We start from the raw sequence: 24,038 nt of genomic DNA on the forward strand, positions 1-24,038 counted from the left end.
ATGCTATAGATGGTTGCATATTTCATTTATAGCTAGTTTTTTTTAACCTCTTAAGAGATTATTATTGTTGTTGCTCTGTTTAGTCAATATTTATTTACAATTAACCACATATTTAGCACTTTCCTTGCTCCCCATTAGTTTATTCATCTCTCATCTTCCTTCTGTATTTACTTTCTTCCTGCCTAGACAGCAACCTTTAGAATTTCCTTTAGTGAGGGGTTGTTGGTGGCAAACTGTTTTTGTTTGCTTGAAGATGTCTGATTTTTTCATCATTCTTGAAAGGTAATATACAAATTTAGGTTGACAGTAATTTTCTTTCAGCACAATAAAGGTTTTAATCTTTTTCTGGTTTCCATAGCCGTTAAGAAGTCTAATTGCTGTCCTGTTGAAGGTAATCAATCTGTCTTTTCTTTCTCTGTCTGCTTTTAAATTTTTTCTCTTTGTTTATACTTCTCTGCAGTTCTTCCAGAATGTGTCTGAGTTTAAAGTTCCTTTTATTTATCCTTATTGGGATCATTAGGCTTTTTGAGTCTGTGGTTTGTAATTTCTTGGAAATTCTAAGCCATTATCCCTTCAATTATTGCTTTTACCCCTTCCTTCCTCTGCTGCCAACCTGGAATTCCAATTAGATGATTATTGTATTTCTTGCAATATCTCCATGATTTATAACCTCTCTTTCATATTTTCCATCTCTTTGGGCTACATTATGTAAAGTTTTTTGTATCTATCTTTCCTAATCCATTCTCCAGCTGTGGTTATTCTGCTATTAAATCCATCCATTGTGTTTTTAATTTCAAATATTGTATTTTAAACTTCTAGTAGTTCTTCTGAGTCTTTTTCAAATCTACTGGGTCCTGTTGTATGTGTATTTTCATTCCCTTCTCTTATTTCTTTAAGCGTATTTAACATACTTTGTTTATATTCTGTGCCTGGTAATCCCAGTAACCAATGCTTTGCAATCTAATTCTGTTATTAGTTGTTCCTGCTGGCTGTTGCTCATGATATATTATTTCCTTTTGTATTTTGCAATTTTGACTGTGAGCTCATAATTCTTTAGAATTTTTTGATGGGAAATCTTTGAGGTCTGTGTTGAAGATGGACGCCTCCAGAACAGATTTGCATTTGTTTCTGCGAGGTGCCAGAGAACTACACATGAAGGTTTACTTTAGACTTAATTCTTGACTTGAGTTTTTTTAAACTCCCTGGTAAAGTGTGAATTTGGGCTGCAAGGCTATGTGAGCGCCAGCTATGTTACAAATTCTCAGGGGCTATTCTTTTCTCTCCCTCCATTTAGAGTTGATTCTCAAGGCAGGCAATTTTCCTTGCAATTTTCTGGGGGTGGAGGAAAGGTGGTAGGTTTATCTGTAGTTGATCCTTACACAAGGGGGTAGGTAGTCTTTTGGGGACCCAGCTTTAAGCAGAGGTGGAGGGGTCTATACCTCAACTTCTTACTTTGTGCACAACTTGACCATTGAGTTCACTCACTTGCCAAGTGGCCTCAAGGCAAAGCCTTTCCAGGTTTTTGCTGATTTCCTGGGTTCTCACTTATATTTAGTTCTTGGCCTCTTAAGTATTCCTTACTTTGCTGCCAGCATAAAATGCATTTCAAAAGATTAAAAAATACTTCGTTAACTATTTTTAGTTGCTTTCACTGAGAGGATTATTCAGGATACCTAGTCTGTCATATTGTCAGAAATGGAAGTCCCTCTGCATGTGCTGAAAGATTAAGACTCGCTCTCGAGGGCTACTTCCTGGGTCCTCCTCTCTCCTCAGTCTACATACTGTCTCTCCCCAGACAGTTTTATTCATGGCCACCACTTTGCCGCTCCTTACCATTGATTCACTAAACTATCCTCTGTATCAGCTTCCTATGGCTGCTGAAACAATTTTACCACAAATTTGATGGTTTGAAACAACGTACATTTATTTTCTTACAGTTCTGGAGTCTACAAATCTGAAACCAGTTTCACTGGGATAAAATCAAGGTGTCAGCAGGGCTGATTTCCCCTGGAGGCTGTAGAAGAGAATTCCTTCATTGCTTTTTCCAGCGTCTGGAGGCTCCCTGCACTCCTTAGATTATGACCCTTTCCCTGCACTCTCCAGTGTCTTGCTTCCACCATTACATCTCCTATTCCCTCTTCTGCAGTCAAGTCTCCCTCTGCCTCCCTCTTATAGGGACACCAGTGATTACATTTAGGGTCCACTTGAATGCTCGAGGATTATCTCCCATCTCAAGATCCTTTCACATCTGCACAGTCCCTTTTGCCATAAAAGGTAATTCATAGATCCCAGGGCTTAGAATCTAGACCTCTTTGGGGCCAATTATTCAGCCTACCGCAGCTTCCAGTCCTGATCTCCAGACTCAGATTTTTGCGTTGCCTTCTCAACATCTCCTACTCAAAGTCCTCCAGGTACTTCAAACTTATTTTATCTGAAACTGAACTATATTCACCAGCTCAGTTAGTGACATCATCATCCTCCGAAGTATCCAACTTCAAAGTCAGTATACACTGCTTCTCCTTCCCTCTTTATGTCTGGTTGGTCACTGAGTTCCTGTCTATCCTATCGCTAAAGTCTCTCAAATTCAGTCCTTTTCTTTATCCCAACAGCTACCTTGTTATCTATTATAATTGTGACCTATCTGAACTTTTTACTTTGTTTCTCTCCCACCTAAAACTACCCTGTTGTCTTGAATTATCTTTCTAAAACTCAAATGACTATGCTACTCTCCTGTTAAAATCTCCTCAACTGTTCTACCTTTGTCTACTCATTAAATTCCAAAATCATTCAAGGTCCTTTGCAGTCTGGCTACAATGTGTGAGACCAGCCTCATTGCTGCCATGCCCTAGCAAGGACCATGTGTTCTAGCCAGCTATATTCTGTTTCCTGACTAAGCCATGCCACTCCTGCCTCGGGGACTTTACACATTCTATCCTTTCTGCCTTGTGAAAGGATTTTAATCTGAAATGGAACCGAAGGACATGAAATGGAGAATCTCACTCATGCATTCTCAGGAAAATGAAACTTCAGAACTGAGAGACTGATTTCCCATAAAGGCCTGATTTAAGAAAACTGAAACTTATCCCTCGACTAATGAACATCCACCAAGAACCTCTCCCCATTCTCAAGCAAATGAACTTGCTACTTGGACTCCAGCTAAACTCCCTCCTCTTTGCACTCCTTACTCATAAATACAGCCTGCCCCAAACTCTCAATGGACTCTCCTGTAGCTTGCTACAGCTTGTGTGTCCCAAATTGCAATTCCTCTACTATTCCCAAATAAACACAATTTTTGACAAATTAGGCTTGCCTCAGTTTACCTCTCTTATTTAGGTTGACAGCCTGAAAATTCTTTCCTTATCACCAACCTGAAAAAGTCTTTCCAACCCTTTAAGAACCAGTTGAATTCTTAATTTTTCTGAGAAGTATTGTAGGACTATAACATGTGATTAAGATTAAGGCTCTGTTAACACTTTAGATATTGTTTCAATCATCTAACAATATTTATTGAGAATCAAATATTTCAAGGAAACTACAGAAAGCATTGGATATAAAATAGTGAACAAGGTGTGAATAAATGTTTCCCTCACAGGGTTCCTAGTGTGTAGGGGGATACAGACAAGTAAACGGGCAGCTGTAATATTATATAAGTGCTCCGATAGGAAAAGGATAAGATGATGTAGAAACAGACAAATACGGAGGACCATCAAGAGATGACAGCTCACCTGAAACCAAGCCATGAGTAAGAATCGATGAGGGAAAGGGCAATTAGAGAGAGAAAGTGTTCCAAGATGAAGATAACATGCTATGGTCTGAATGTTTGTGCTCCCCACCCCCCAATTCATATGTTGAAGTCCTAACTCCCAAAGGTGACAGTATCGGTAGATGGGACCTTTGGGAAGTGATAAGGTCAAGAGGGTGGAGCCTTCATGAATAGGATTAGTCCTCTTACAAAAGAGATCCCACAGAGCTCCCTAGTCTCCTCCACCATATGAGGATATAAGGAGAAGTCTGGGACCTGGAAGAGGTCCCTCACCCGACCATGTTGGCATGCCAACATTTGACTTCCAGCCTCCAGAACCCTAAGCAATACATTTCTGTTGTTTTTAAACCACCCATTCTATGGTATTTTGTTATGGCAGCCCAAATGGACTAAGACACAGCATGCATAAAAACCACAGAACTAAAAAAATGTCAGCAAGGCTGTGTGGAAATTAATAAACAGAAACCTCATTAAAATGGAGTTGGGAGGCCAAAAGGGGAAGCTTCCACGTGCTGAGTTGATAGCACTGTCCAACAGGAAGAAGAAAGACTTCCTCTTCTTGACTGACAAGAAGCTCAGCCATTGAGAGAGCGTCACAATTCAGCCAGTGAAAAGCCACTACACTTTGAACTCCCAGTATCCTCCAATGGACTCTTTGTTTGCAATAGCCCTCCCAACTTCCTCTTTCCTTCTATAAAAGTTTCTCTTCCCTTTGCTGCTGGGGACTTGTATATGGCTCCCCATGGATGCAGACCCCAGGTTACAATTCTTTCCTGATCTCAAATTAACCTATTTTTACTGGAGAAATAACTGGCTATTTCTTTAAAGTCAACAGCTGGAGCATAGACAATCAGGTGGGGAATGTTGGAAGATGAGGAGGGGGTATGAGCAGAAGTGAGATCACGCAGGGCCCTGAAGGCCATGTTCAGAAATTGGGTCTTTATTCTAAGAGTAAAGGAGAGCCACTGAAGAGTTTTAAGCATGCAAGTGACATAATCCAACAAATGTTTTAAAAGATTATTCTGGTTGTAGCAAGGGTAATGCATGTAAATAGGGCAAGAATATCAATTAGGAGGTTGTTGAAGAAAGCCAAGTGAGGGCTCACAAAAAGCTAAGCCAAGGCAGTGGCGGTGTGGACGAACAAAAATCAGATGGATTTGAAAAATATATAGGACATTATGAAGAAGAGAGAGTTAAAGATGCTGCTTGGGTGACTGGTTTGGGCTGCTGAGAGGATGGTGGAACCAGTTCCTGAGAAAGGGATTCAGAAAGAAGTTCAGCCATTGGAGAGTCAGTTCAGTTTGAGAATGTTGTGGAGCAATCTTTTTTGTGCCCTGCTTTCTACCCCATTGGCTCACCTCTGATTTCCATGCAGCTGTGGAAAACAGACCCCTGCACTCTGACAGTATCCCATCTCTGCTTTTCTGCCTCACAGCATTCTTCAGAGCTGGGGAAGTCCATTCAACCCAGCAAAGGTACAGCCCAGAAGAGCCTCAAGTTACCATTTCCTGGGAGTAATCTTCAACCAGTGGGTGCTGGGAGCTGGTAGATAATGCCCCAGTCTCCCTTCCTTCAGAGAGACAATTCTGAGTCACACAGATAGTGATTACGTCTATGCCCACAATGACTACCAGCTCAGTAATGTATTCTTTATTGGCTTTTCCTCCCCTCTGTCATCTTATTCCTGCTCCCTCACTCCTGCTTCCTGGAATTATCTTCCCAAATAAACTTCCTGCATCTAAGCCCTCATCTTAGGCTCTACTTGAGGGAGGGGCATCCAAACTAAGATAAGTGTCTGCAGGACTTCAAAGTGAAGACTCAAATTTGACCTTCAGAAGAGATTTGGGATAGAAGCATAAATTTGTGTTTTCTTCCCAGTGGAGGCTGGAAACATAGAAGTAGATAAAATCATCCAGTGAGAAGAGAAAGCAGCCTATGAGGGAAACTTGAAGAACAGTAACATTTCAAACATGGGCAGAAGAGACAAGGAAGCTGACAAAGAGATACCAGACAGATAGAAGAACCAAGAGAGTTTGCAGATATGGAAGCACAGGGAAGAGGAAGACTCAAGAAAGAAGTAGTTGTCAGTAGTGTTAAATGCTACTGAGAAGTCAAAAAAAAGTATAGAGAAGTAGCTATCAGATTTAGCAAAAGAGGCCATTTGTGACTTGGTGAGAAAACAACTCTAAAAGCATGAGGAGGCTGAAGCTGGGTTGCAAAGAGTTGAGTGTTTGGGAGGAAGTGAGAATGTGAAAAGAATGAATATGGAACTCTTTCAGGAAATTTGTTTTTAAGGGGGAGGAGAAAGATGAGGAGATAGCTGGTTGAATGAGGTAGGGGTGTGTGTGTGTGTGTGTGTGTGTGTGTGTGTGTTAAGATGGGAGAGACTTGAGCCTGTTCAGACTGTTAGGCTCATATGCAGAAGCTAGGCAGAGAGGTTGAAGGTAAGGGAGAGAGAGGAACGAGGAAGATAATGAGTTTCTGAAAAAGAAAGGCAAGGATGAATTCCAAGTAGGTTAGATTCAGTCTGGAGGAAGGACTTGTCTTCCAGTGAAACAATAACATGATTAGTTGCCTATTTCAAAGATGAGCTAGATGGATAATTCCAAAGTATGGCTGCATACTTCTTTGGCACTAAATTGTCCTTTTTCGATAAATTTTAATTGAATTTAACCATTGATAATACTTGATGACAAATATATGTACCCACCAACTAATTTACCTGATGGGGCCATGGTATTAAGATTGGCATTCTTCAGGGGCTGGGCCAGTGGTGTAGCAGTTAAGTTCGCACATTCTGCATCAGCAGCCCGGGGTCCTCCTGTTCGGATCCCGGGTGCGGACATGGCACTACTTGGCAAGCTATGCTGTGGTAGGCGTCCCACATATAAAGTAGAGGAAGATGGGCTCGGATGTTAGCTCAGGGCCAGTTTTCCTCAGCAAAAAGAGAGGAGGATTGGCAGCAGATGTTAGCTCAGGGCTAATCTTCCAAACAAAAAAATAAAAATTGGAGTTCTTCAGATGTTACATGGGTATTTGCTTAATGGTCTGTGAAAAACGTGTGTTTCTCAGGTAAGGAAGAGAAAGAGAAGCATCATTAAATTTCAGTCTAGCAATCTGGGATTATGTGACCTCATCTGCCTTTTTTAAGGGAAGTCAGCAAATCATCAACTGCGTTGTGGTCTATTCCTCATTTATAAATGGGGACTAATATAATAGGTATTCATGCTATAATTTATTCCTGGATACTAGTCACAAGTTGAGCTTCGTATAAGTTACACCTTGGTTATCTATAAGGTTATAAATGAAGATAGTGTTCATGAAGACCCGTTTTATACTACAAAATACCAAAATCAATTATGAAAGGCAAATATATGCTTTCACAATGATTTTCTAAGTTTGTAAAGAAAAAGTCAAAGTTTTAAATGATCCTCTTGGAGTATTCTTCTTTATCAACTGGTTGATGCTTCTTAAAATACCAATCCAAAGAAGTTCTAACTAAAGATATTTCATTTTTCTGATAAATCTCCCTGAAGCAAGTAAATGCTTCAGTGCTCTAAAGACCTTCAAACTGTGATCAAAATTAGAGCCATCTGTCTGAAAACTATCATTGAAGATTCAGGGGGTAGAAATTTCTTTGAATGTTAAAGTTTTCCTTATTGCTGTGTTCTCTTTCTTTTCTCCTCCTCCCACACCTTCTCATCCTCTTCCCATCTCTGCTCCTGATTTTGTCATTGAATACCCATAGCACACAGTAGCCTTCATCTTTAGCAGACTTTGTGGGCAAATTACTTGATGCTACTCTACTGGTTCTTGTGGCTTCTTCCCTAAACAATGTTTTGCCAACTATTTTCCAAAGTGATCCAACCAGCTTTTCCTTGCAATAAAAGCTTCTTCCTTTGATGCCTTGGGGTAGCTCCTCTTCAATATAAACAGACAATGCCTTTGCAAGAGCATTGCCTAATTCAGATGCATATGGATTTGCTTCATCTACACCTGCATCCATAAAATCAAAAGTTTTTCTACTTCTAGCACCAACATAAGGGCAGCTTCAGTTTTCCTGTGGCACAGGATGAGTCATAGGTAGTCACATGGTGAAATTTGGTCAATACTGGGCAAGCCATATTTACAATAATAAAGGTCATAGAAGCAGGGGTCTACAGTGAAGTGATTGTGAGTCAGGAGCCATCTGTACCCTTCCATCAGTGTTTATTGTGAGGATTAAGAGCATAAAGTGCTTTTAAAACTGTGAAACCTTATACAAATGGGAGGAATTATTGTAATCCAAACCTGTTAATATATACAAAAACCCACAAACCAAACAGCGCTAATGCATTGCTCATACAGGTCTGTGTAGTCAGAATTTGAAGCATTTCTTTTCCCTAAAAACCGCAGGCTTATTCTTGCTGAGTTCAAGAAGCACTTTGGTCACCATAGAAGAGCAGCGCCAAGTGAACAATCCACCTATGATCAGGAAAGGAGCCATTCTTCCTCCAGCCTCCTCCTTTGCCCCCCTTCCCTGCACATCACCCACTGTCTGGCTCCTTGGCAGGGCTCCTCAGCTGCCTCTTGGGAATGACATCTCTCGTCTTGGAGTTTTCAGGCTTGAAAAATTCTGACAGACACCCATGAAAGCACAAAACAGCACTGTATCAGTCAAATGTGAAGCAGTCTTCCACCTTAGTGACAGACTGCTAAATAAAAAAGTTTGCCCTCCCCCAAAAGCTTTTAAAAGATCAGTGTTCCTTTTATTTAAGTACAAAAGAAAGAAAGAAAAACCCAACTAACTTGTTATAAACAAAGCAATTTGAAATTCTAGTCACGTTCTGAAAAAAGTCAAGAGATCACTTTTCCACAGGAGCCCCCCTATTAATGCCTTGTGTGACTTTTGGGAAGGCCTCAGGCAGTAGAATCGTTCAGAAATTCAATCTGGGTTTTGCTGTCCCACCTACTCCTATGCTGGAGTGCTGAAGTGCCAAATCGGCTCAGAGAAAAGAAGCCTCAAATTGCCAAGACACTTCTCCCCTAAATATCCAAAAATTAACATAACATAGGGATGTCGGGTACATTCATATGTATTAATTCAATCAGGTTTATTAAGTCCCAACCACACCTACAAATGTTGTCTCCTTCTCTTAGGTGCCCATGACTTGCTTCTAGTGTTTCTTACATCACTGGAACAACAGCTATAATAACAACCATAGGAATTCTCCCTAGAATAAACATGATCAGCAGCCCTTCAAATTCCCCATGAAAGCTAAAATAAGGAAAAAAAGGAAAGAGTTACATGAAATATGTTTCCTTGACTCCCACTATGATTCATTTCCATGCTTATTTCCATCGTTAGTGACTTGAAAGACAGTTTATAGATTTTTTGAGTTTCCATCAAAGACTAAACTAGCAGAAATGGGTCTTTGGACCTGACTTGGGTATGATGCTTCATAGTTTACAGAACACCTTTGTGTTCACAATTTCCTTTCATCTGCAAACAGCAGTTGTTGGGCACGTGTTATTGTAGAGGAAGAAATTGAATCTCAGAGAATTCAAATGACAGAGCTAGGAAGTAATGATGCTCAAAGTCAGACCATCTGACTCTTTCTACCACCCCGTGTTTCCTTAGGTAGATGAATATAGAGATAAGAGGATATAAAGAATGATAATACAAAAAATGTTCAACTATAAAGAATAGAGAAAGAAAAAGGGGGGAGGATCAGAAAAAGCACACTAAAAAGACAACCTTGATTTTTTTATACACACACACAACACTTTATAATTTTTAAAAAAATTACAATCTATTTTTCTTCTAATAGGTCTGATGGTGTTGATAAATTGAAAAAAACTAAACAAAACCATATTCACTAATGTATTTCTACTGATCTATTTGTGGTGGAGTTAACACTGGAGCTACTTGTAGGCTATCTTCTCACACGTAATAATTATTATTTACTGATGGCAAAGCTCTGTGGATGTGACTAAAGTGTCAGTGACACAAAGAAAAGCCTGTTTAAATGATCTGCAAAGCAGGGCCACAGCTGTAACTTTGCCCTGGCAGAGCCTATCAAGTAAATAGCATGATCTTTTCAAACACAGCCATATTATTTTCTTCCTGGCATTTGTAATTTGTTAAAACTCTCAGTGTGCATGCTTTTCTTCCTAATAACAATGGCAAATGGCCAATCTCTGAACTTATCTCTTGCACACACATTGTTTCTATGTATATTTGATCTAGTTTCTATATTTGAAGGAGTTTTATATATATGCATACACGAATGTACATAGCTGAAAACTTTAAACAGCATTCTGTGACCGGTTTGATATAACCTATAACTCAGTGATGCAACACTCCAAAATGCCCAATAAAACAATTTTGTTTGAGATGCTATAAAAGTAGCCCAAGGTCAACTGCTAGAGCTGCTTAGAAGAAAAAAACCATGATGCTTCAAAACTGCTGATATTTGGTTTTGTAAGACATACTACATCTGATATTCATAGACTTAGTCTTATTGCCAGAGCCCGCAGAGCATCTGTCTGGGATCCCAGCCATTGTCTACCAACTTATTTGTACCTTGGTATATATGTGAATATCCAACAGCATTCTAATTTAGAAATGATGGGTGAATTTTCAGTAACTTTTATTTTATTCATAACTTAAAGATTAAATAGATACTAAAACAGGAGCAACCTAACATCACTGCCAACAAAATAAATCTTTAATATAAATCCCTTTAGGCATGACTTTTCTCCCCATACTATTATACAATCTTGGGATTTGAAGAAATCTTAGAGGTTATTAAAGGCAGCCACTCTTCCCAGACAATTCAGAGCATTGGTTAAGAGTTGGGGCTCTGGAAACTGCCTGGGCCTGAACTTGGGCTTTCATATTGTTGTTACTATCTATGGGATACCAGGCAAAACTTTAGCCTCCCTAAGCTTCTGTTTCATTTGTTAAATGGGGATAAAACAGAACATCTCTCATTGGGTTGCCATGATTAAATGAGATAGTGCTTGGCTAAGTATATGCACACAGTGGGTGCTCAAGAACTGTGAGCTTTTTAGTTCCTACAGCATTCCCATCACACAGCCACTCAGTCTTTGATTGAAAACCTGCATTGACAAAGAACTTTTCATCTCCCAAGGCATCCCTTTCAGAATCTTGCATCACCCTGACTCTTGAAAGTTCTGCCAGAGCTTAAATCTCTCTTCCTCTTACCTCTTAGTGACCCTGACTACACTTCCTGGGACCTTTCAGAAAAAAATAATAATCTCCATTCTGCATAACAAATTTTCCTTTAAATAGCTTAAGCTAATTTGGCTTTTTTTTCCTCCTGCCAGTCTTTTCCCCATGTGAAATATTCCCAAATATTTTCCTTATATGCCATGTTTTCAAAAATCCCCTCCTTGTCCCCACCATGATTATTTCCCTATAAATCTCTCCTGGTTTATGTCCATACAACACTCTTAAAATGTGATACACACAGCTAATGAAATAGCCCAGGTGAGGACTAAGAAATTTAAAGCAGGAGCCAGCCCCAGTGGCCTAGTGGTTAAGTTTGATGCACTCTGCTTTGGTGGCCTGGGTTTGGTTCCCAGGCACAGACCTACACCACTCGTCTGTCAGTAGCCATGCTGTGGTGGCAGCTCACGTACAAAAAATAAGGTGGGCAGCAGATCTTAGCTCAAGGCTAATCTGTCTCAGCAAAAAAAAAAAGGAAGAAAGAAAGAAAGAAGTTTAAAGCATATGAAATTTTGATTCTGAATGAGTTTTATTTCTTCATTTCCAATATACCTTTTTATTTCTTTTTCTTTTCTTTCCTGGTTCAGTACTGAACAAAATTGGGGGTGGGGTGGGGAGGACAGTAGTAGGTATTCTTGTCTTCTTGATTTTAAAAGGAATACTTGTATCAGCAAGCCCTATAATGTCCAGCAAATTTTGGTGAAACTTGTGCTAAGCCTATTGGAAACAGAGGTATGGTTACAAGAACCATAAAGGTTTTCTGAGAAATGTTTCATCTGTGATGCTTCTATTAGACAACCTCAAAGAAAAACGAACTATTGAAACTGTACTTTTTATACCTTGTTTCACTAGGAAAATTGTCTGTCTTATCTTGAGGATGAGGAAGTGTTTTTGATTACACAGATTCCCCAACAATTGTTGAAATAGCCAATAAAATAACAATCTTTAAGCACATCTAAATCAAACATATTCTGAAGCTTGATTCCTTTGACTGTGTTGTAGGACTATAGCTTTCCTGGGTCTGGACCCTAAGCTTTGTTAATGAAGCCCAAGATCCCAATAGTGTTTTGGCGGCCAAGATACACCGATGCTGACAACCTCGAAGCTCTCCCATCCAGAGGTTATGTAATTGGCATTCTGAACCTAAGAGCTGGCTTTAGTCTATTCATATTAAATATTATATGATAGAAGATACAGGTAAATAGTTACATAATTTGAGGATATCTTTCTGAGTAGGACATGAAAGGCAAAAACAACAAAGTGACTGATAGACTTTTCTTAACAATGAAACTCTTCTTTGTGTCAAAAAAATTAAGTTCATAAACAAAGACAGATGACAAACTTGGAAGAAATATTTTCAATATGTATTTCGAGAAAGGATAAATGTGCTTAATATATAAAAGCGCTTAGGAAACATTAAGATACACACTTCTAGTTGAAAAATGAACAAAAGACATGAAAATAGATGCTCTAAAACAAGAAATGCAAATGGTCAATATATGTATGAAAAAATGTTCAGTTTCACCAGTATTCAAATAAAAGCAAAATAAAGCAAGACTCTAATTTGTGCTTATAAAATTGACAGGAATTTTGAAAATCATAATATCCAATGGTTAAGCAACAGGGAAATGGGCCAAGATTCTCATAACTGCTGGGAGTTTATCAGAAAGAAATAACAATAATATTTTTCCAAAAATAATGCCATAATAGCATTTATGGTAATCTTAAAGACAAAAAAGTGGGAGGGTGGGGAAGCATTCTTATTGCCTAAATATAGCATATTGGTTAAATAAACAATGGTACAGTCACTCAATTGAGAGAATAATATTTAATGATTTAGAAGAATGTTTATGATTTTTAAGGAAAAAAATGTTTAGAAAACAGTCTTACAGCATTATCCTGAGAGGAGATTGGTTAAATAAATTATGGTAGATTAAAACAATATTATAAAATAATATTTAATGATTTGGAAAAGTTTGTGATTTCTTAGTGATAAAATGTTTAGAAAACAATATTAAATTAGTATCCTAATTATATTTTTCACAAAAAATAGACTGCAAAAAAGAGAATAATTTTCTCAATATTTGGTAATCAGCATATATTATTATTGTATTAAATGTTTTTCTAATGTTATCTAGTTAGACTTAGCCACTGTTCCAGCTTGTAGTATCCTACTAAACAATGTGTTTTTCCTTAGTGAATTTGATAAGCATGGCTTCAACAAAGGTGGTGATAAAAATGTTAAATAAAACAAGGTCAAGGGGAGAACTTTATATTAAAAACAAAAGCAAAAGCAAAAATAAAAATAAGAATGAAAAACAACCTCCCTCCAAGCTGAAACAACGTATTAATTAGTATCCTTTGGGTACGCTCATTTAATATGTTTCTAATTCACTGCTTTACACTCACATTTGGTGGAAATTCCTCAATCTTGTCCATAAGCTATTACACGTCTTAATGAAACACTTTGCTGAAGCTCAGGTACACATTCAGCCACAGTTTCCCGATACATTAGTCTCTTGATGGCAAGGAAGAAAGACTCTTTCAGGTCACCTTAAGAAATGAGATTTCTTGTAAGATTGCACTTCCAGTACCTAGAACCAAATAGATCCCAGGAACCAAGGCAGTTTTGGAGAAAATATGTTCTTTCCATCTCTCTTTTGTGACCTACTTGGAGCCTCCTTCAAGCACTTGCTTCTGTTTCTGGATCTGCTTTGTTCTCCTTTTGAAACTGACTAACTGGTCCCTCCTACATTGTCCCACTCCACACCACAGAGAGAGCTAACCTGATTAGCCACCACTCTGCAAAGAATAGCCCAACTTTGCTTCCCTGAGCAGGGGCCTATGGGTGAGTCATTTTCATCTAGAAGGAATATAGGATATATATACCTGATATAGGATATATAGCCTATATCACCTGATATAGGCACTGTGATGGAGGTGTCACTACTAATTTGCTAATTCTGACGAAGAAGAAAGTGAGTTAGAATGACATGATTTGTTCATAGTAAACATACTCTACCTAATAGTCATACATTTTGTTTTTAAATATACTCATAGACCAAAGCATGAGGGGAAAAGATAGAAAATATATTTTAAAACCACAAGGGATATAAGGAATGCAATGAAAAAGTCTTATTTTACATGTAATTGGAGTTCTAGCTACGGAAGAGAGAGAGAAAGAGAAAATGGGAAGAAGCAATATTTGAATAAATAATGGCTAAGAATTTTCTTACAATCCAAAATAATCAGCCACAAAAAGTGCTATGAACCTCAAAAGATATGAATTTTAAAAAATTAAAAACGCTTATCTAGACACGTCATAGTCAATCACTGAAAACCAAAGACAAAGTAAAATCTTCACTGTATCCACAGAAAAAGATGACCCCTTTAAAGGAACAAGAATAAGAATGGCGGCTGACATCAGAAATAATGGAAACAGATGCAATGGGATGTCCTCTAAAGATTCTGCCACCCTGGAATTCTATAACCAGTGAAAAATCCTTCAAAGATGAAAGCAAAATAAAGACATTGCAGACCAACAAAATCTGAGAGGATTTATTGCTAGTAAACTGCTACTGAAAGGAAGAGGGAATATAATCCCAGGGAGAAGAATAGACGTGCAAGAAGGAATAAAAAGTAATAGAGTAAAAACCTGGGTACATCTAAATGAATATTAACTGCATAAAACAATAATAATAATAATAATGATATATTGTGGGGCTTCAATTGTATGTAGAATTAAAATAAGTAACAATACTAACACAAAAGGCAGGATAGAGACAAGAGGAGTGTTCTAAGGTCCTTACATTGTCTGGGAAGTGGTAAAGTATTAATTCATATTAGATTCAAGGATACATTTTATCTCCAGGGTAACTACAAAAGGAATAATAAAGAATGTATACCTAAGAAGCTAATAGAAGGAAGTGCAAAATAATTAAAAATAAATCCAGAGAAAGAAAGGAGAGGAAAGAGAACATAGAAAAAGTGGGAAAAATAGAAAACAAATAAAATCATAAATGTAAACCCAGATATTTCAGTAATTATTTAAAATGTAAATAAACTAAATTATTCAATTAAAAGATAAAGCTTATCAGATTGGATTGAAAAAAAGCATATGCTGCTTACAAGAAATATATCTTAAGAACACAGAGAGGTTGAAAGTAAAAAGATGGAAAAAAATATTCTATCAAACATCTACCAAGAACCTAAAAGACAGAGCATATTGTAATGCAAAAGTATTTCTCAAGTTACAAAAGGACATTTCATAATGATAAAAAGGTCAATTAGCCAGTAAGCTATAATAATTCTAAATTTCTAAGCTCCTAATAACATAGTCTCAAAATATCATGAAGAATATTGACAGAACTAAAAGGAGAAATGGACAAATTCAAAATCAGAATTGAAGATTTTTAACATACCTTCTTCAGTGACTGATAGAACAAACAGACCAAAAAATCATGATATAGAAGATTTGACTAACATATTTAACACACATGATGTAATTGGAACTTACACAGAATGTTTTTGTTAAGGTTCTCTGGAGAAACAGAACCAATAGAATATGTATGTATATGTGTGTGTGTGTGCGTGTGTGTATAGATAGACAGATTTATTATAGGAATTGGCTTACTCAGGGTAATGGAGGCAGGGAAGTCCTATAATCTGCCATCTGCAAGCTGGAGAACCAGGAAAACCAGTGGTAAAATTCAGCCTGAGTCTGAAGGCCTGAGAATCAGGGGAGCCAATGGTATAAGTCCCAGTCCAAGGTCAAAGGCCTAAAACCATGGAGCTGATGATATAAGTCCCAGAGTCCAAAGGCCTGAGACCCAAGAGCTCTGATGTCCAAGAACAAGAAAAAATGGGTGCCCCAGCTCAAGAACAGAGAGCGCAAATTCACTCTTCCTTCTCCTTTTTTGTTTCATTCGGGTTCCAATGGATAAGTGAGGGTGGATCTCTTCTCTCAGTCTACTGAATCAAATGTTAATCTCTTCCAGAATCACCCTCACAGACACACCTGGAAATAATATTTTACTAGCTATCTGGGTATCCCTTAGGTCAGTCAAGTTGACTTGTAAAATTAACTATCACCACATTGCACCCAAAAACTGAAGGAAACATATTCTTTTCAAGTGTACCTGGACATTTCTTGAAATTGATCACATGCTGGGACTTAAAGTGAGTCTCAACAAATATCAAAGGATTGGAAAATACTGAGTATGTTCTCTGACCACAATGGAATTAAGCTAGAAATCAATTACAAAAAGCTAACTAGAAGTTCCCTAGTGTTTGGAAATAAAAACAATACACTTCTGAATAACCCATGGGTCAGACAAGAGCTCTCAATGGAAACCAGAACATATTTTCAACAAAATGATAAAAATACTACATATCAGAATTTATAGAGCGCAGTAAAAGCCAAACTTAAAGGCAAATTTATAATTCTAATGCATATATTAAAAAATAAGAGGGGGCCGGCCCTGTGACTGAATGGTTAATTTCACACTCTCTGCTTCAGCAGCCCAGGGTTTCGCTGGTTCGGACCCTGGGCACAGACATGGCACCACTCGTCAAGCCATGCTGAGGCGGCATCCCACATGGCACAACCAGAGGCACTCACAACTAGAATATATAACTATGTACTCGAGGACTTTGGGGAGAAGAAGAAGGAAAAAGAAGAAGAAAAGAAGATTAGCAACAGATGTTAGCTCAGGTGCCAATTTTTAAATAAATAAATAAGAAATTCTGAAAAATAATGATCTACATATCCAGCTAAAAAAATCATATCTAAAGAAAAAACAGAAAAGTAAACCCACACAAAGTAGAAATAAGGAAATAATAAAGATTAAAACAGAAATTAACAGAAAACAAATATACGATAAAGAAAAGCAACATGCCAAATATTGGTTTTTTAAAAAAACTAATACAATTGCAAACCCGTGTCAACACTGATCAAGAAAAAAACTAAGTACAAATAACCAACGTGAAGAAAAAGAGAAACATCAATATAGATCCTATTAGCATTAAGAATATACATCTCACACCTGGCAGAATGGTTATTATCAAAAAGAAGAAATTATAAGTGCTGTCAAGGATGTGAAGAAAAGGGAACCCTTGTGCACTGTTGGTGGGAATAGAAATTGGTGAAGCCACTATGGAAGACAGCATGAAGTTTCCTCAAAAAATTAAAATAGGACTAACATAGGATCTAGCAATTTCATTTCTGGGTATTTATCTGAAGAAAATGAAAACACTAATTCAAGAAGATATATGCACCCCCACATTCATTGTAGCATTATTGACAAAAGCCAAGACATGGAAACAACCTAAATAGCCACCAATGGATGAATAGTTAAAGAAAACATGGTGTGTGTGTGTGTGTGTGTGTGTGTGTCACTGGAGTATTATTCAGCCATAAAAAAGAATGAAATCTTGCCATTTTCAACAAGGATGGATCTTGAGGGCATTATGTTAAGTGAAATAAGTCAGACAGAAAAGATAAATACCACATGATCTCACTTATATGTGGAATCTAAAACAAAAACGAAAACACAAGCTCATGGATATAGAGAGCAGATTGGTGGTTGCCTGAGGTGCGGGGGGGAGTGGGCCGTGGGTGAAACAGGCAAAGAAAGTCAAAAGGTTCAAATTTCCAGTTATGAAATGAATAAGTGATAGGGATCTAATGTACAGCATGGTGACCATAGTTAATAACCCTGTATTGCATATCTGCAAGTAGCTAGGAGAGTGAATCTTAAGTTCTCATCATAAGAAAAAATTTGTAACTATGTATGGTGATGAATGTTAACTGGACTTATTGTGGTGATCATTTTGCAGTATATACAAATATCAAATCATTATGCTGTACATCTGAAATTAATATATAATGTTATATCAATTATATCTCAATAAAAAAGAATATAATAGGATGAAATTATAAACAACTACATGCCAATGAAATGGACAAATTCCTAGAAATATACAACTTATCAGAGTAGGAAAAGGGAAAATGGAAAATCTAAGTAGTTCTATACCTATAAACAAAAACTAATTTCATAAACATTCCCACAAAGAAAACTCCAGATACAGATGGCTTCTCTGGCAAATTCTTCCAAACAAACAGGAAAAACATGAATCTTACACAAAATCTTCTAGAGAACAGAAAAAAAGAGAATATTTCCAATTATTTTACAAGGTCAGCCTAACTGTGATACCAAAAGCTGGCAAGAACATTACAAGGAAGGAAAATTACATGTTAATCTCTCTCATGAACTTAGACGTGAAAGGCCTAGATAAAATATTAACAACTAAGACGAGCAGCACTCTTTGTAATAGCCCCAAACTGGAAAAAAACAAATGTCTATCACCATTTGTACGAATGAAATTCATGGTATATTCAAACAGCAATATACTACGCAGCAATGAAAACTAACGGTTTTCATTTACTTCTATTCACAACAACATGGATCTCACAAATGTAATGTTAATGATTCATTGGGGTATAACTATGAAATGGCTTTGTTTTTCCAATAATCCCCCCCAGTAACGTGCTATTATGCGCCCATGCCATTTTCTTGCTGGGTGTCAACTCTCTTAGTCATGTCTTGGTTTGATTCCATTTATCAGCCTCTTCAAGTTACTAGGATCATCTCATTCTCGCAAGTAAGGTTCAGTTCCGTGCATTTTCAATTAAGCTTCAAACTGAATTAAAAACTCTTTTTTCCTCCCTTCCCTCCAGAGAAAGGCAGACAAGTCTGTTGCTTGTGGCTTGGAGTATATGTGGGGGAGTGGGGGGGCGGGGGGCAGAAGCACTCTACTCTTTACACTCTTCCCTCCCCTTCCTAGTGCTTTCTTTCTCATGTAAGGGCAAGAGGAGGAATGGGAAAGTAGATATCTTATATGGTTCCCCTGTAGGAAGATTGCAATTCCCTCTCTTTAAGATGCTCTTGCTTCTCTAGTTAACCCTGTCAGATCCTAGAAGCTCTCTATTTGGAGAGAATCCAAGTTCTGGTTCCCTCATTGGCAAGGGTCCTTGGGGCCCCTCTCCGCTGCCCAGTTCCTTGAGGCCTATCTTGCACCTACTTGACCTCTTCCACAAGGGGTCCAGCTAGCAGCCTCTCTTGGAGGGGGCAATATGGGCTACCACAGTGCCCCTTCCATCATCCAGGCCATCTCTCTGGTATCCTTGTCCTGGAACATCCAGCACTCTGCTGGTCCAGGAGAGGTCAGTGGTGAGACAATCACCAACGTCCAACCTAGTCGAGGGGGAAGGCTGGGCATCTGTAAACTTTATAAGCAATTCTCTTGAAGGCTCTTCTCTAAACTTTGAGAAGAAGTACCTTCATCTCCTCCCTTACAGTGAAAATGGGGTGAAGGGAGGGAATAGGGTATCTTTATGAATATTCTGCTTCACAAAAGGCTAACCTCCTGTCTACCCCCCCCCCCTTTCCTTATACTTCAGGGAGCAGAGATGGGGTGGTTTGGGGAAGGTTCGGGAGTAGGGCCATTTCCCTGTACTAATGTTTCTTAGTAGGCTGCCCTAACCACAAGTGGTCCCTGAACTTAGAATATGTGAACTTATCACCTTCTGTGCACAGCTTTGGAACTTACCCAGAGCCCAGGGGAACATCCCAGTTGACATCCTATTACAATTGTCTCCAACCACCTGGAACTTCTGTTAATCTTCACAGCACATGTTAAAAAAAAAAAAAAAACAGTTCTGTATTAACTAAAAATATAGAGGAAAAGGGAAGGGGATATAGGAATAATCGCAATGGTTTTCTATTTTGCAAAGCAAACTTACTTTCAAAAAAATTTAGAGAGTTGTGTTATCTACATAAATATAATGAATAATTCAAATGTATTTGAACTCTTTACCCATGTGTACACCTTTTATTGTAATACTAAACTGTCCATTTATAAGATTTCTGCTCTTCCAACCTTGATGAGCTTGGGGATCAAAATTGAACATGACTAAGCAATGTACAGCATACCATTAAAGACAAAATATACTATTTGTTAAAAACACAGAACCACAATTTAAAAGAAGCAAGATGGTATCATGCATCAATATTTAGTGCAGGGGAAGCAATATTTTACTACAGTCAATAAATAAAAGGTAAAGATTAATTTTCTTCTAGAAGGGGAACATAATGTACATTTTACACAGTGTAATATAAAAAATATTATTAGTACAGTAATACCATCACTACTAAAAGTCGAACTTATTACTTATTCAATAAAATGGCTACTTGCTTCTCATCAGTATCACAATTCACTTGACAGATCTGAGGTTTCCTTAAGCAGGTTTTGCTTTAGTGGTCTTCCCTCGTTTTGCCATTCCCACCTCCCACATAGTTTGACGCATGGAGCAGCTGCTTGCTATAGCAGATGAGCACTATGGTAGTCTAACACAAAGAAATGCCACAGAACCAAAAAATAATAATACAAACAGTATTTTAGAAGAAAAAGTACTTTCTAATAAAAATGGTCAATGGGGATGTCTTTGAAGACAAATATTAAAGCCAACCTTGAAATATTACTTAATATAGTAAGAAAAATCTCTTTCATGAGATTTTATTTTCTGTGTAATTCATAGCCTGATTCTTTCTTATAAACCTTTGAAAAGTGCTGTGAATAGAATATACTGTACTTGGGATTTCAAAAGCTTTTATCCATTAAACTTGAGGATTATAAGATTACATTTCAGGTAACTCAGAGTAAGATTTTTTAAATGTAGGTGCTGATGTGGAATCACATATGAAGATATTATATCCCAATATAGAACTTACCTTTTAAATTTATCTAAATTCTTAGAAATGTCTCACAGTTCATTTTAAGGCAATAAATTGAATAACATGTTCACTTAAAAATATTGTTCCTAAACTTTTTATTAGTATCAAGCGGAAAGAATTTATATCTTTATTATGACAAGGAGTAATTTAAATAACTCCTCGAATCAGTTTCTTGTCACATAAGATAGTACGTCATTACCAGACAACTTTGCCTCTTGTCAAAAAGAAACAAACCAATTGCACTAGGCTCAAAATTTTGGTGAAAATGAATATTCAGGAAAGTAAACCATAAATGTAAATAAACCCCAATGAAATACATTATACAATTATTGGAGGAGCAGCTATTACTCTGACCATCAACATTGGTACAAGAAGTAAACAGTTTAACTTCACAGGGTTATTTATTAATCTTGTTGGAAATGATTCCCATGATTTTAAGAATGGAGACTCAATACTCCTCTCTTTAGATTCTGAATATCTAGAATATGGGAAACCCACATTATACTAGTCTTGATTCCATGAAAGTAGATTCCCTTCTCTGATCTTCAGCATTTCACTAATGTCATTGCCTATAAATATTGTGAACATCAACCAACAAAACAATATTTCAGAAGTTTTTTGAGCCCTTTGGACCATTTGTGACATCAATAATAACAGGATTCTTTCCAAACCACAATATTTTCCACTCAAAACTCTTCTGTAATATAATTTTGCACTGTCATTGCCTCTTTCTCTCAATTTATTTTTAATAAGGTTTGTTTCAAACTATGAATTGCATGCTTATTATAGGAAATTTGAATAATAATTAAAATTAAAAGGAAAAATACCCATAATTCTATCAATTTTTTCCTCCAGGATTTTGATGAAATAATTGCAATCTAAACAAGGTGTTTCACATATTTTTCCAATGCTAGGAAAAATCTTTAAAGGAATTCACTCAGGCCTTTGATAAATTTGGTTAATATTCATGGACTCCTTTATGGTTAGTCATACCCACTGTGTTTACTAGGAAAGCAAAAGAGGTATTGCCTTGCAGGTATAGTGCAATTCAGAGAATTAAATGCTGGCATGATTTTACTCCACCGAAGGTGTTCCTTCTTCACAAACGTCATTTTAATAGATGTGTCAAAGATAGCCATCAGTTATAGAAAGCCTTATTTAATGACACAATCTTCACATCAACCATAACAGTAAGTTATCATTGTTCTCACTTTATAAAACAAAGATCTGAAATGAATCGCACAGCTCCTACACAGTAAAGCCAGAATTTTAGGAGATTTGAACCCTGCTCTCTCTGCTTCCAAGGACATCCTTTCCAGTACAGCCCAGCACCTCACCGTGATTATCATAATCTGCTTAACTAGGCCCTGTGGTTGGGCACTTCAAATGCTCCCCCACCTTTTTTTTTTTTAAACTAACATCAATAATGTTGGAAGCAATATCTTGGTGTATAAAACATTATTTGTTTTTATTATTATTTTCCCAAAATAGAGCCTTAAAATTTGGATTATTGTGTTAAAGGCAGAGTACTTTCAAGGCAATTTGTACCTATTACTGATTGTTTTCCTCAATGAGATTCTTCAAATTACAATTCAATCAGCAAAGCATGAGGATTTCTGCTTCACAGTGCCCTTTATAAAAATCTTGGTCAATTTAATAGATAAGAACTGATTCTTTGTTGCTAAGTTAAAAAAATTTTTTTGGTTCCTATAATTCCCTGTGTTTTACTATATCAATTCTCTATTCTACAGAGTGAAGCTTATATAAGGGCTGCCTAAGTCCTTGAACTAGAAATGGCAAGATATGGGAGTGGTTTTTAGAACTTTTATTCCCTTTCCTCATTCAATGGTTATCCAGCTCCCACTGCAGGTCAGGCACCACACTAGTACTCAGGATAGAAGGATGAAAGCCCGTCCCTGACCTCAAAGAGCTTGTGAACTGGCAAGAGAAATAGACACGGATAGACAATTATAGTACACTGTGACTAGCACTGCGACCAAAGTAACACAGAGGAAGACGCTTGAGAAACACAGAGTAGGGCACGTAAGCCAGCTTCAGGGAGGTCCCGGAAGCCTTTTTGGAGATGCTAAGGCCTGAGCTGTACCTTGAAGAAAAGCAGAAGTTAATCAGCTTTTCCCTGGCATCTCTGACCAGAATTAATTGCTTCCTCCTCTGTGCTCTTTTACTCAAGCATATTGTACTAATATTTGTTTCCACATCTCTCCCTCTCTCACTGGGCTGAGCTTCTTGAAGGGGAGGGACTTTATCCTTAATCAGCCAAGTGCAATGCCCAAAAAAGTAGGAGGAGTGCAATAAACATTTGATGAATTATTTGGAAATGCTAGCCATGTAGCTGTTTCCTCTCATACCTTCCTCTTGACATTTATATAAATATGTATGGTTCCTTTTGATTGTAAAAATAATACTGTTCATCACACACCTTTCAGAACGGCTAAAAGGAAAGGATGGAAAATAACAAGTGTTGGTGATGGACTTGAAGCAACAGAAATGCACACACATTGCTAAAGGCAGTAGAAATTGGTACAACCACTTTGGAAAACTGTTGGCAGTATCTATTAAAGCTGGGTAGAATCTCATAAGCCAGGAATTCCACTCCTGGGAACAACCTCAGCACAAAGGCACGCATATGTTCACCAAGATGCATATTTTCATCAAAAGCGGCACTACTCAAAATAGCTCCAAACAAGAAAATACATAGATGCTCATCAAAAGCAGAATGGATAAACTTACTGTGGTGTGGCCACATACAGCAAGGAAAAAGAAGCTACACTCAATAACATGAAGGAACTTCATGAAATTAATTTTGAGGACAAAGAGTCAGATTTTTTCTTAAAAAGCACTTACTGTATGATTACTTTTATATAAAGCATAAAAATAGGCAAAACTATTCTATGCTGTTGGAAGTCAGGAAAGGTCATCCAGAAGTGGAGGGTTAGCGACTGTAAGGCAATAGGAAGGGGGAGATTCTGGAGGTGCTGAAAAGGTTCTGTTTCTTGATCTGGGTACTGGTTACATAAGCATACTCAGTTCTGTATGTGTATTATACTCAAATAGTGTTTTAAAGAATAATACATCTTATTTGAGAGAAAGCTGGAAAATACAGACATGTTTCAAAAAATTTAACTCACCCACAACCCACTATCCAGAAATAACTGCTATTAACATTTTGGATTGTTTCCTTCTAGTCTTTTTTCGAAGCCAAGGTGCTTGTGCTACCTCCCACTGT

General features: G+C 37.4%; 1 protein-coding gene across 5 annotated transcripts in view; it reads right to left on the minus strand.

The window, feature by feature from the left end:
• Positions 1–24,038, minus strand: part of EHBP1 (EH domain binding protein 1) — a 479,572-nt gene that overhangs the window by 454,940 nt on the left and 594 nt on the right. For 4 of the 5 annotated variants that reach the window (XM_070572563.1, XM_070572545.1, XM_070572562.1 and 1 more), the window contains exon 2: positions 19,608–19,679. The gene's annotated coding sequence lies outside the window, so the exon portion shown is untranslated. Of the gene's footprint in view, positions 1–13,406; positions 13,551–19,607; positions 19,680–24,038 lie in introns of all 5 variants that reach the window. The other variant, XM_070572581.1, reaches the window with a different exon arrangement.

This window comes from Equus przewalskii, chromosome 14 (assembly GCF_037783145.1).
Source record: "Equus przewalskii isolate Varuska chromosome 14, EquPr2, whole genome shotgun sequence".
Lineage (NCBI taxonomy): Eukaryota > Metazoa > Chordata > Mammalia > Perissodactyla > Equidae > Equus > Equus przewalskii.